Source organism: Nothobranchius furzeri, chromosome 9 (genome assembly GCF_043380555.1).
Source record: "Nothobranchius furzeri strain GRZ-AD chromosome 9, NfurGRZ-RIMD1, whole genome shotgun sequence".
NCBI classification, from domain to species: Eukaryota; Metazoa; Chordata; class Actinopteri; order Cyprinodontiformes; family Nothobranchiidae; genus Nothobranchius; species Nothobranchius furzeri.
Genome location: NC_091749.1, coordinates 5074133 through 5083537, shown reverse-complemented (window position 1 = coordinate 5083537; position 9405 = coordinate 5074133). Strand labels below are relative to the sequence as shown.

Genomic DNA, 9405 nt, shown 5'->3' with positions numbered 1-9405 from the left:
TTTATTACGGTGCGATTGGACTACTGCAACTCTGTTCTATTCGGTGTGAGCAAGGGCTCAATAGCCAGGTTGCAAATGGTCCAGAATGCTTTTGCCAGATTTTTAGAGGGCAGGCGCAAGTTTGACCACATAACTCCTGTCCTGGCTGCGCTTCACTGGCTGCCCGTTGATGTTAGGATTCATTTTAAAATACTTTTACTAGTTTTTAAAACGTTAAATGGTTTAGCCCCTCCTTACTTGGTGTCACTACTTCAACCATACACCCCTTCACGGTCACTCCGCTCGGAGAACTTCATGCTCCTCTCGGTCCCAAGAACGCGCCTAAAGACGCGTGGTGATAGGGCTTTAGCTGTGGCAGGTCCTAAGCTTTGGAATAAGATTCCTCTCAGCATAACCCCGGCTTTCCACGGGAGCCGTCAGCAGCACGTTACTGCAGCAGCACGTCATAGCTGCTGATAGGAACCGCTGTGGTCAACAGAACCTTTTCCACTGGAGCCGTCAGCAGCCGTCAGCAGCGCGAGTCGGCCGCGTCTCAGGAGCAGCATGTCGCGGCCTTTACGCGCCGGTTCTATTTTCTACGCGCGACGCCTCTGAAACGGGTCAAGTTCGACATTTTTGGGGAAGGAAAGACAGGAAATTGGACGCGGAAACGGAGCGAAGCTACCGAGATTTTCAGAATAAAGAACGTACTGCCTTCCGGTTGCTTTACTTTTAAAAAACGTTACTAACTGTGCGTCCCCGTGAGAAGTTATCGCCTAGCTAGCGGTCTCCTTTGTTTTTCAAGTCCGTATTGGCGATTATAAAACGGACAGAACATAAAACACAAACCATGTTATAGTTTTCTCCTGCTTGTTGTTGTGTTTACTGACGAAGTCACTCGTGTGACTTCGCGCTCGGTCGGTGACAGCTGCTCCCCTGCTGCTTCGCGTCTCGTGGGAAGGGCCAAGCAGCAGCTTACGCGAGCAAGACGTGCTGCTGCAGTAACGTGCTGCTGACGGCTCCCGTGGAAACCCGGGGTCAGGGCCTCCACCTCTGTTGCGGTTTTTAAGGCAAGGCTAAAAACATATTTTTATGACCTGTCTTTTAACCTTTCTAACTAGTTTTATTGTTTTACTTATAGCGATTTTACTCACTGTAGTTTTATCTGTATCGTGTGATACAAAGTTTTATTTTCTGGACTTACTGTTTTATGTTTTTATTTGATCAGTGTAGCGCCTTGGTGGCATCTTTTTGCCTGTAAGGCGCGATTTATAAATAAAGTTGAGTTGAGTTGAGAACTTTTCTAAAATCCAAGTACTTTTTCTTGTGTTTCTGGTTCCTGCTGAGGATTTAACACACTCTGATCTGTATGAACTGGCTGGGATCAGCCTGTAGTTGCTTATCCTACCAATAAAACCTTCACAGTAAAAACCAGAACCGGAGTTTTACAGGAAAAGGGTCCATTTGTTAAGAAAAGCTAATGACTTTTAGTGCCCTTAAGTTTAGTACTTTGACTTAACTGTAGTTATGACACCTTGTTGGTGATGCTCATTAAGTTTGTGGATGTGAATCACACCTCGATGTTGATTTTACACCACCTATCTTGTTGCTAAGGTTTATTATCTCCTGTTTCATTCATCCATTTTCACCCACTTATCTGGGGTCGGTCGCGGGAGCAGCAGCCTAAGCAGAGAGCCCAGAATTCCCTCTCCCCTTCCACTTGGGGGGATCTCAAGGCGTTCCCTGGCCACATCATATGGGGTTTACACATCCGACTCAGCCCAGCCCGGTCCTTGTAGCATTGGCCCCACACAGCCTTCTCGGAAACGCAGAAATCTCCAAACACGTGGACGGGGCGAGAGACGTGCAAAGAAGTCTGAGGTATCCTCTTTAAGTTAGTAAACAAAGGCGGCCATGAGCAGTGTTGAAGGACGCCGTTTCCTACTCTCACTCTCTCAGTGAGAGTGAAGTGCGCTCCTCACAGTGAGACAACGAATCACGCATGCGGGAAGCCCATGCTGACTGATTTTACCTGCCAATCAGATGCTCCCTCTAAAGGTATGCATGAATTTCAGACGGCCAATTAGTTGGCAGTGAGTGTGTTGTGTCACTGCAGTCCAAGTGGATCGCCAGGGGAAGAGACCTGAAAACACACAGGCAACCCAGATGTGAATATAAATAACACTACCCGGGTGGGGCCATGTTGACCCAGAAGTGGAAGCACTAATAGTCCCTCCATTGTGTCCGGGGTCTCCCTTTGGGTCTCCTCCTGGTTAGACGTGCCCTGAAAACCTCACCAGGGAGGCGTCCAGGAGGCATCATGACCAGAAGCCCGGGTCACCTCCACTGGTTCCTCTCGATATGGAGGAGCAGCGGGTCTACTCAGTCTGTCGCTGTCGTGTCGTTGGGCAAGACACTTGACCCACCTTGCCTGCTGGTGGTGGTCGGAGGGACCGGTGGTGCCTGTGTACAGCAGACTCGCATCTGTCAGTGCGCCCCAGGGCAGCTGTGGCATCAGCGTAGCTTGTCAACATCAGGGTGTGAATGTGTGTGTGAATGTATGACTCATTGTTTTGTTAAGCACTTGGGGGGGGGGGGGGGGGGGGGGGTCCAGAACTCAAACACAGGCCATTTACCATTTACTCTGAGCCCCTCCCTGATGACCAGAGGTGGAAAGAGTACTAAAATGTCCTACTTAAGTACCAATACTATGATACTTTTTTACTCAAGTACAAGTAAAAGTACTTGCCTAAATTTTTACTCAAGTAAAAGTAAAAAGTTTCGTAAACAAAATGTACTCAAAGTAAAAGTTACTTAGTTACATTTATGTCAGCGTAAGGATGGCTACATCTAAGTAGTGCTAAATCACAACGCCAGTTCACAATTCGCTCGTATGTGCGCGCGCGCACACACACACACACACACATAGCTTGAAGGAGGGATTTCTATCCAATCAGTGAGAACAGGACGTGCACATTGATTGGACGAGGTTTTTTTTAGGATGGTAAGTTTCAGTTGTGGTTAAAATTATTCTTTATTTTGAGAAAAAATAATTTTTTTTGATGCCATCAGTATGTGTGGTATCCCAATGTCCTCATGACAAAACTCTAACATGAGACTGCTCTAACCTGTCACATAACAAGCTAAATGAAAGTCAAACATCTCAGATGGACCGTATGACCGCTGCTAACGTCGGCCCTGCCCTACTTTACCTCTACATTACAGTTCCTTTATCCATGTCCGTCCTAGAGCTCCTCTCTGACCTTCATGCTTATTTAGAGCAGCTGGTTTTTAAAGTTAGCAGAGTTCATCCTTGGTGGTGGGTTCACTCACTCATTTAACCCTTCACCACTGAAATCAGTTTGTTCATCCCAATCCTCCTAAATAATCCTCCAATCGTCCAACTGGAATCCTTGAGGGTCCCGTAAGGTCCATCCTGTCAGAACAGGCCTTGGGAGCCCAGGTGTTACTAGAACTAATGGTGTCTCCTCACCAGCGTGAGCCTCCAAACTGTGAAAGTTGGTCTTCAAACAAGAACTTTAAATTCATGCATGTATCTCCTCTTGTAACACATTAACATGTTTTAAAAGGCTTGTATCATGATAAGTTACACCTCCCAGACCAAAGATAAGGTAAAACATTATCATAAACACTACAGAGACGTCATTATTTATGAAATATAAGTTATTTTCCTGAGCCATTACTGCAGCCAAGATATAAGATGCATGGATTTGATGAAACCATGCTGTCTCATGCAGTCCTATATGTGTAACACACACACACACACACACACACACACACACACACACACACACTGAACTGCTTTAGTAATAATTTAATCTCTTATTCTGGAGTAAAAGAAAGAAACAAGCTAAATCATCACAAATCTGTGGCATCAAGAAGCAACTTCCGAGTTCAAACACAGGGACGGAGCACAACGTTTACACCTGAACAGTATCAGGATGGTTTAACTCACAGAGGCCTGCAGGTCTTCTCTTTTATGAGCAAAGCGCTGATAATCCACTTGTTAGGAGCGCTAAACGTTAATTTGCCGCTGTCGTAAGGAGCGGTAGGGAAACACATTTCAAACACGGAACCGAGTCCGGCTACCGAACCGAGCAGAATTCTGATGACGTCACACCGGTGCGCGAAGGAGCGGGATCCAACCCACAGGAGAGGAGGGAGAGAGGAGGTAAACAGCGAGTTGATCGACTGAACCGATGTCTTTGAGCAAAAGTGTACCCCCCCACCCCCCCACCCACCCCCACGGTTTAGACGCGGCGCTCATGCAGGCGTCTCTTTCCGTTCCGGCGCTGCTTCACGTAATATTTTTAATTTATTAAGCCTATAATTTATTTTTACTCAGTGACAGATATGATTTAAAATGTAGCAAATTAGAATTATTATTTTTTTAACTTATTCAAGTAAAAGTAAAAGTACAGCTTTTAAAAACGACTTAAAAAGTATAAATATACAAAAAAGCTACTCAATTACAGTAATGTGAGTAAATGTAATTCGTTACTTTCCACCTCTGCTGATGACCACACTTCTCACCCCATCTGGAAGGGAGAGCCCAGCCACCCTGCAAAGAAAACTCACATTGGCCGCTTGTATCTGTGATCTCATTCTTTCGGTCACTACCCAAAGCTTGTGACCACATGTGAGATCCTTCAGTAAGCCGCGCTCTCGCTTCACTACAACAGAGCGGTGCGATGCCCACATCACTGCAGATGAAGCACCAGTCTAATCTTTCCCTCACCCAGGAACAATACTGGAAGAGAGACTAGGCGGTTTGGGCTTGATTTTAGCACCCCCTAGTGTCTGTTTGAAGAACCAATAGCGAAACTTATCTCCTCGCTGTGCGTTCGTTTTTTAACACTTTAATCTTCCAGCTGAAACGTCTCCCCAGCATTCATTAGTGTCTACAGGAGTGATTCATCACTAAATCACACACATCAGCTGTGTGCATTATCTAAAACATGCTAGAAAGTCTCAACAGACTGGACTGGAACCTCTCAAGTTGCAAGTGGAATATTCTGGCCACAGGGGGCGGTAGAGTCTGAGAGACTTCTCATTAACCCACTAAAGGGTCATTTTAGCACATTCTGGCTCAAGAAAAGGATGAAGATGGGAGATGTTTGATTTTATCATCACACATCTCACATGTCACCCAACCTCTTTAGCCACTACCACGAGTGGTGAGCTCACGATGAGGGGGCCCCATGTCTCCTCTCTGTGCTGCGTCGGACCGGGTCCCACAGGTGAAATCCCGGCCACAAGGCGTTCACCAGCATGCCCCGCCTCCAACCCGGGCTCTTGAGGGGATCTCCAACAACCCACATCCGGACAAAGGAGCATGGTTTCTTTTAGTATTATTCATTATAAGGGTTTTATCTGATCCCTTACCCAGGAGCCTCGAGTGACTCAATCAGGGGATTGAAAACTATGGCAACTAGGATCATTGAGACGCAGAACCTCCTCCACCTCAATAAAGTGGCAGCATGCACTTGCTGATACCATTATTTAATCAGGTCATTGGACAATTTTGAAAATAATCAGCAGCAAACTAGAATAAGTTTAATTCTTTTTCAGCTTGATTTACATTGTTATTATTATGTGATTGTGTGTGTGTGTGTGTGTGTGTGTGTGTGTGTGTGTGTGTGTGTGTGTGTGTGTGTGTGTGTGTGTGTGTGTGTGTGTAAATGAGGAGAATGACTTGATGATGTACCAGTGAGGTGTATGATTTAGGAGCCACAACATGTTCTCAGCTAGCACCCATCTACAGACGCACCACAGGAGGTGGGAAATGTCCCCCTCCTGTGCTGCTGCGGGCTCACACGTGTGTTTAGATAAGTGTTGGTGGCTGACGGCCTGGTCCGTAGTGCTGTTAACAGGAGTGAAAGTAAAAGTAGGAAGCAAATGTAATTAAAAACGGTCTCAGCTTTAGTCAGTGTCTAAAAGTGACATTTGTTTTTACAAATAAATAAAAACTTAAACAATCATGCTTATAATTTCTAATTGTGTCTAAAACTAATCAGCCCTACTTTCAAAAATACATGTTTCTTTTTACCTCTCACTTAAATGTGTTAAAAGGCACCATTGGCATGGAGAAATGGGCATCCAGCTTGGGTATGCTAAATCATATGCCTGCAATCCCATAATCAATTGTAAGAGTGGTCAAATATATGCTGGCATGTTTGATTTTGGCCCTCTTTTATGTTGAATTTATTTCACACATGGACGTAATTTTGGGGGGGGACAGGGGGGACATGTCCCCCCCACTTTTTCCAAAGTCAAGTTTTGACCCCTGCACGTTTTACCATCCAAAAACAGTATTACGCTATATTAAATTGACACTGGTTGAGCTCTAGGACCAAGCGGAAAACAACCGTTTGTGTTGAAGCCTGTTTCCTATTAGAGCATACTGTAAAGATACCCCCCCCCCGTGTCCCCCCCACTTCTAAAGTGAAAATTACGTCCTTGATTTCACAGTTTTCATTGGTTCACTCAATCCATTGTTTTACACATTTGTCCTGTTCCAGAATGTTTCACCTATTTTGTAATTTGAATTGCTTTTTTTTTTTTTATTCAATATATTTACCTTCAACTGAACCATGTTCAGCGCTTTGGGCTTCCTGACAGGGTTGCGGAAGGCGCTTTATAAATAAAGCTTTGATTGATTGATTGATTGGCAAGTTGGGGAAAAGGGAAAAAGATCAAATTAGAAAAAATACACAAAGGAACCTAATTATCTAGCTTCCCATGGAGATCTGAGTGTCCCAACGTTTCCATCCTCATTCCAAAACCCGGAGAGGTGATGAAGCCATAGGCCGTGAGGCCAGGAATGCTCACTGATAAGCTGCAACATTAGGAGCTTTACTGTCTTATTGTGTAGGCTCCTCCCTCATGCTGATAAATGTAGTTGCCCGAGCATGAACAATGAACATCTGGGGCTTTTCCTGACATGTCCGGAAAGAGACTGCAGCTATATGCTTCAGGCCCTGGGTGGCTGGGTGGGGTCTTTGAGTATCAGTGGTTAGAAAAAATGGTTGAATTTGTTAGCATGAGCCCGAAACGGAACATAGTTGGTGTCTTTAGTTTTTTTAAACACAACTTTAACTGTCTGTGGTTGCAATGTTGTGGCTGAGCAGCCCTGCAGAAAAAAACATCCTAATGCAAAGTTATTAAACGGTTTTCTGATAAATAAATGCTCCAATGGGGCTCTGAGGAGTAGAGATGTGTACTTAGTAAATTAAATATTGACTCGTGTGACATGTGTTTGGCTGCTGCTTGTGATTAGACTCTGGGCAGACTCTAGTACAACTGTTCATTCTCTACCCATCATCCTTGGCTGAGAGGTTGTTCATCACTTTCCAGCACCAAAGATGCTTCCTTTCATCTGCAGCTCAAAAAACTGTCAGTCCTGCTAAGAGGAGCTGGAGTGTGTGTGAAGACATTCATTCACTTTGTCCAACTTGTAAAGCTGATTTAAATGTCAATGGACTAGCTTTAAATGTCCATTCATCCACCCACCCACCCATCTATTCACCCATCCAACTACACTTTAATTAATCCATCCATCCATCTGTCCCTCCATCGGTCAATTGATCGATCCATCGATCCATCCATCCTTCCATTTTCTATGCCCGTTTATCCACACAGAGTTGTGGGAGGCTGGTGCCTATCTCCAGCAGTCTTCTGGCAAACAGGCGGGGTACAACTGGACAAATTGCCAGTCCATCACAGGGCAACATAGAGACACACAAGACAAACAAACAAGCACACACTCACACCTAAGGACAATTAGACCAATTAACCAGACAGTCATGTTTTTGGACTGTGGGAGGAAGCCGGAGAGAACCCACGGATGCACAGGGAGAACATGCAAACTCCATGCAGAAAGTTCCCAGGTCATGACGAAGCCAGGATCTTCTTGCTGCAAGGCAACTTTGCTAATGTAAGATAAAATACCGGCCTAAAATCCTGAGACTGGCCTGTGGTCTCCTCCCAGTGGGACATGTTCCAAGCACCTCTGTAAGAGATGTTAGTTTTTGGTTGGCCTCAGCGTGACATGTGCTGAATCTGCGCCAATTCCCCTACCAACCTACTTACAAGATAATAGTAATGCATGACTCATCCTTCTGGGTCCGTGAATTTACCCAACAAAGAATTGGTGATCTACTGTTTTTAAGTTGAGGCCCATCACCATATCTAGATGTGTTATTCTTTTTCTCAGTTGTTTCACACTCAGCTCAAACTCACTCACTGCAGTGCAGGAGAGAGTTTTGTTCTCATGCTGCTGGTTCTGATTGCAGCCTTTGACACCATCGACTTAATATTCTGAAACACTGATTAGCCCAATCAGGAATTGCACTCTAGTAGTTCTCCTTTTATCTGTCTGAGCATTCCTTCTCCATGACCGTCTTCAAGTTTAGGTCCTCCACCACTGTCCTCAGTCATGGTGTCCCACAAGGCTCTGTGCTGGGGCCTCTACTCTTCCTCCTCTATCTGCTTCCTCTGCAGCACATCCTGAGCTCTTTTAAATGAATCTCCTACCATCTTTATGTAAATGACATTTAACTGTACATCTCCTTTAAAATGTCTAAGCTGCAGCTGTTACACACCTGCTTAGACTCCATCAAAACCTGGATGGTGGGAGCTTTCTTCAGCTGAATGAAGATAAGACTGAGAGCCTCATCTGTGCCCCAGACAAGCTGGTTCCCAAAGTCAGAGACTCTCTTGGTCAGCTTGCTTCTCACACCAAACCTTCTGTCAGGAATCTTGGTGTGACCTTTGACCCAGCTCTCCCATTGGATTCTCACGTTGTCATGGTCTGCGTCTCCCCTCATGTGTCTCCTTGTGTTCTCCATCCCTCTCTAGGTTCTCCTTTTGTGTCTCCTAGCGCCTACATGTGTCCTTGTCTGCGTCTCTTTTATGTGTCTCCTGTTTTGCAGCCCTCTAGATCATCCCTCCCAGGTCCTGTGTTCCTTCAGTCTTCCCCAGTCACCCCTCTGCAGTTTTTATAGGTTCAGCTTCTCCTTTTATTAGTCTCTTTAGTGTGTTTTCCTACAGGTTTTTGTAGTTTCCCTTCCCCTAGAACCGGGGTGGGCAATCCTAGTCCTCGAGGGCCGCTATCCAGCATGTTTCAGTTATTTATTTTCTCCAACACACCTGATTCCTGGATGAATCGCCTGCTAGGCAGCTCACCAGACTCTGCAGGAGCCTGTTAATCACCAGCAGATTCAAACCAGGTGTGGTTAAGCAGAGAAGCAACTAAAACCTGCTGGATAGCGGCCCTTGAGGACCAGGATTGCCCACCCCTGATCTAACTTGTCTATAAATTCAAAGAATTTCAGGTTTGTTTGTTTTCTACTCAACATGCTTACACATATAGTGCGTGTGTGTGTGTGTGTGTGTGTGTGTGTT

General features: G+C 45.3%; 1 protein-coding gene across 1 annotated transcript in view; it reads left to right on the top strand.

The window, feature by feature from the left end:
• Positions 1–9405, top strand: part of si:ch211-186j3.6 (neural-cadherin) — a 640545-nt gene that overhangs the window by 192427 nt on the left and 438713 nt on the right. The window lies entirely within an intron of this gene.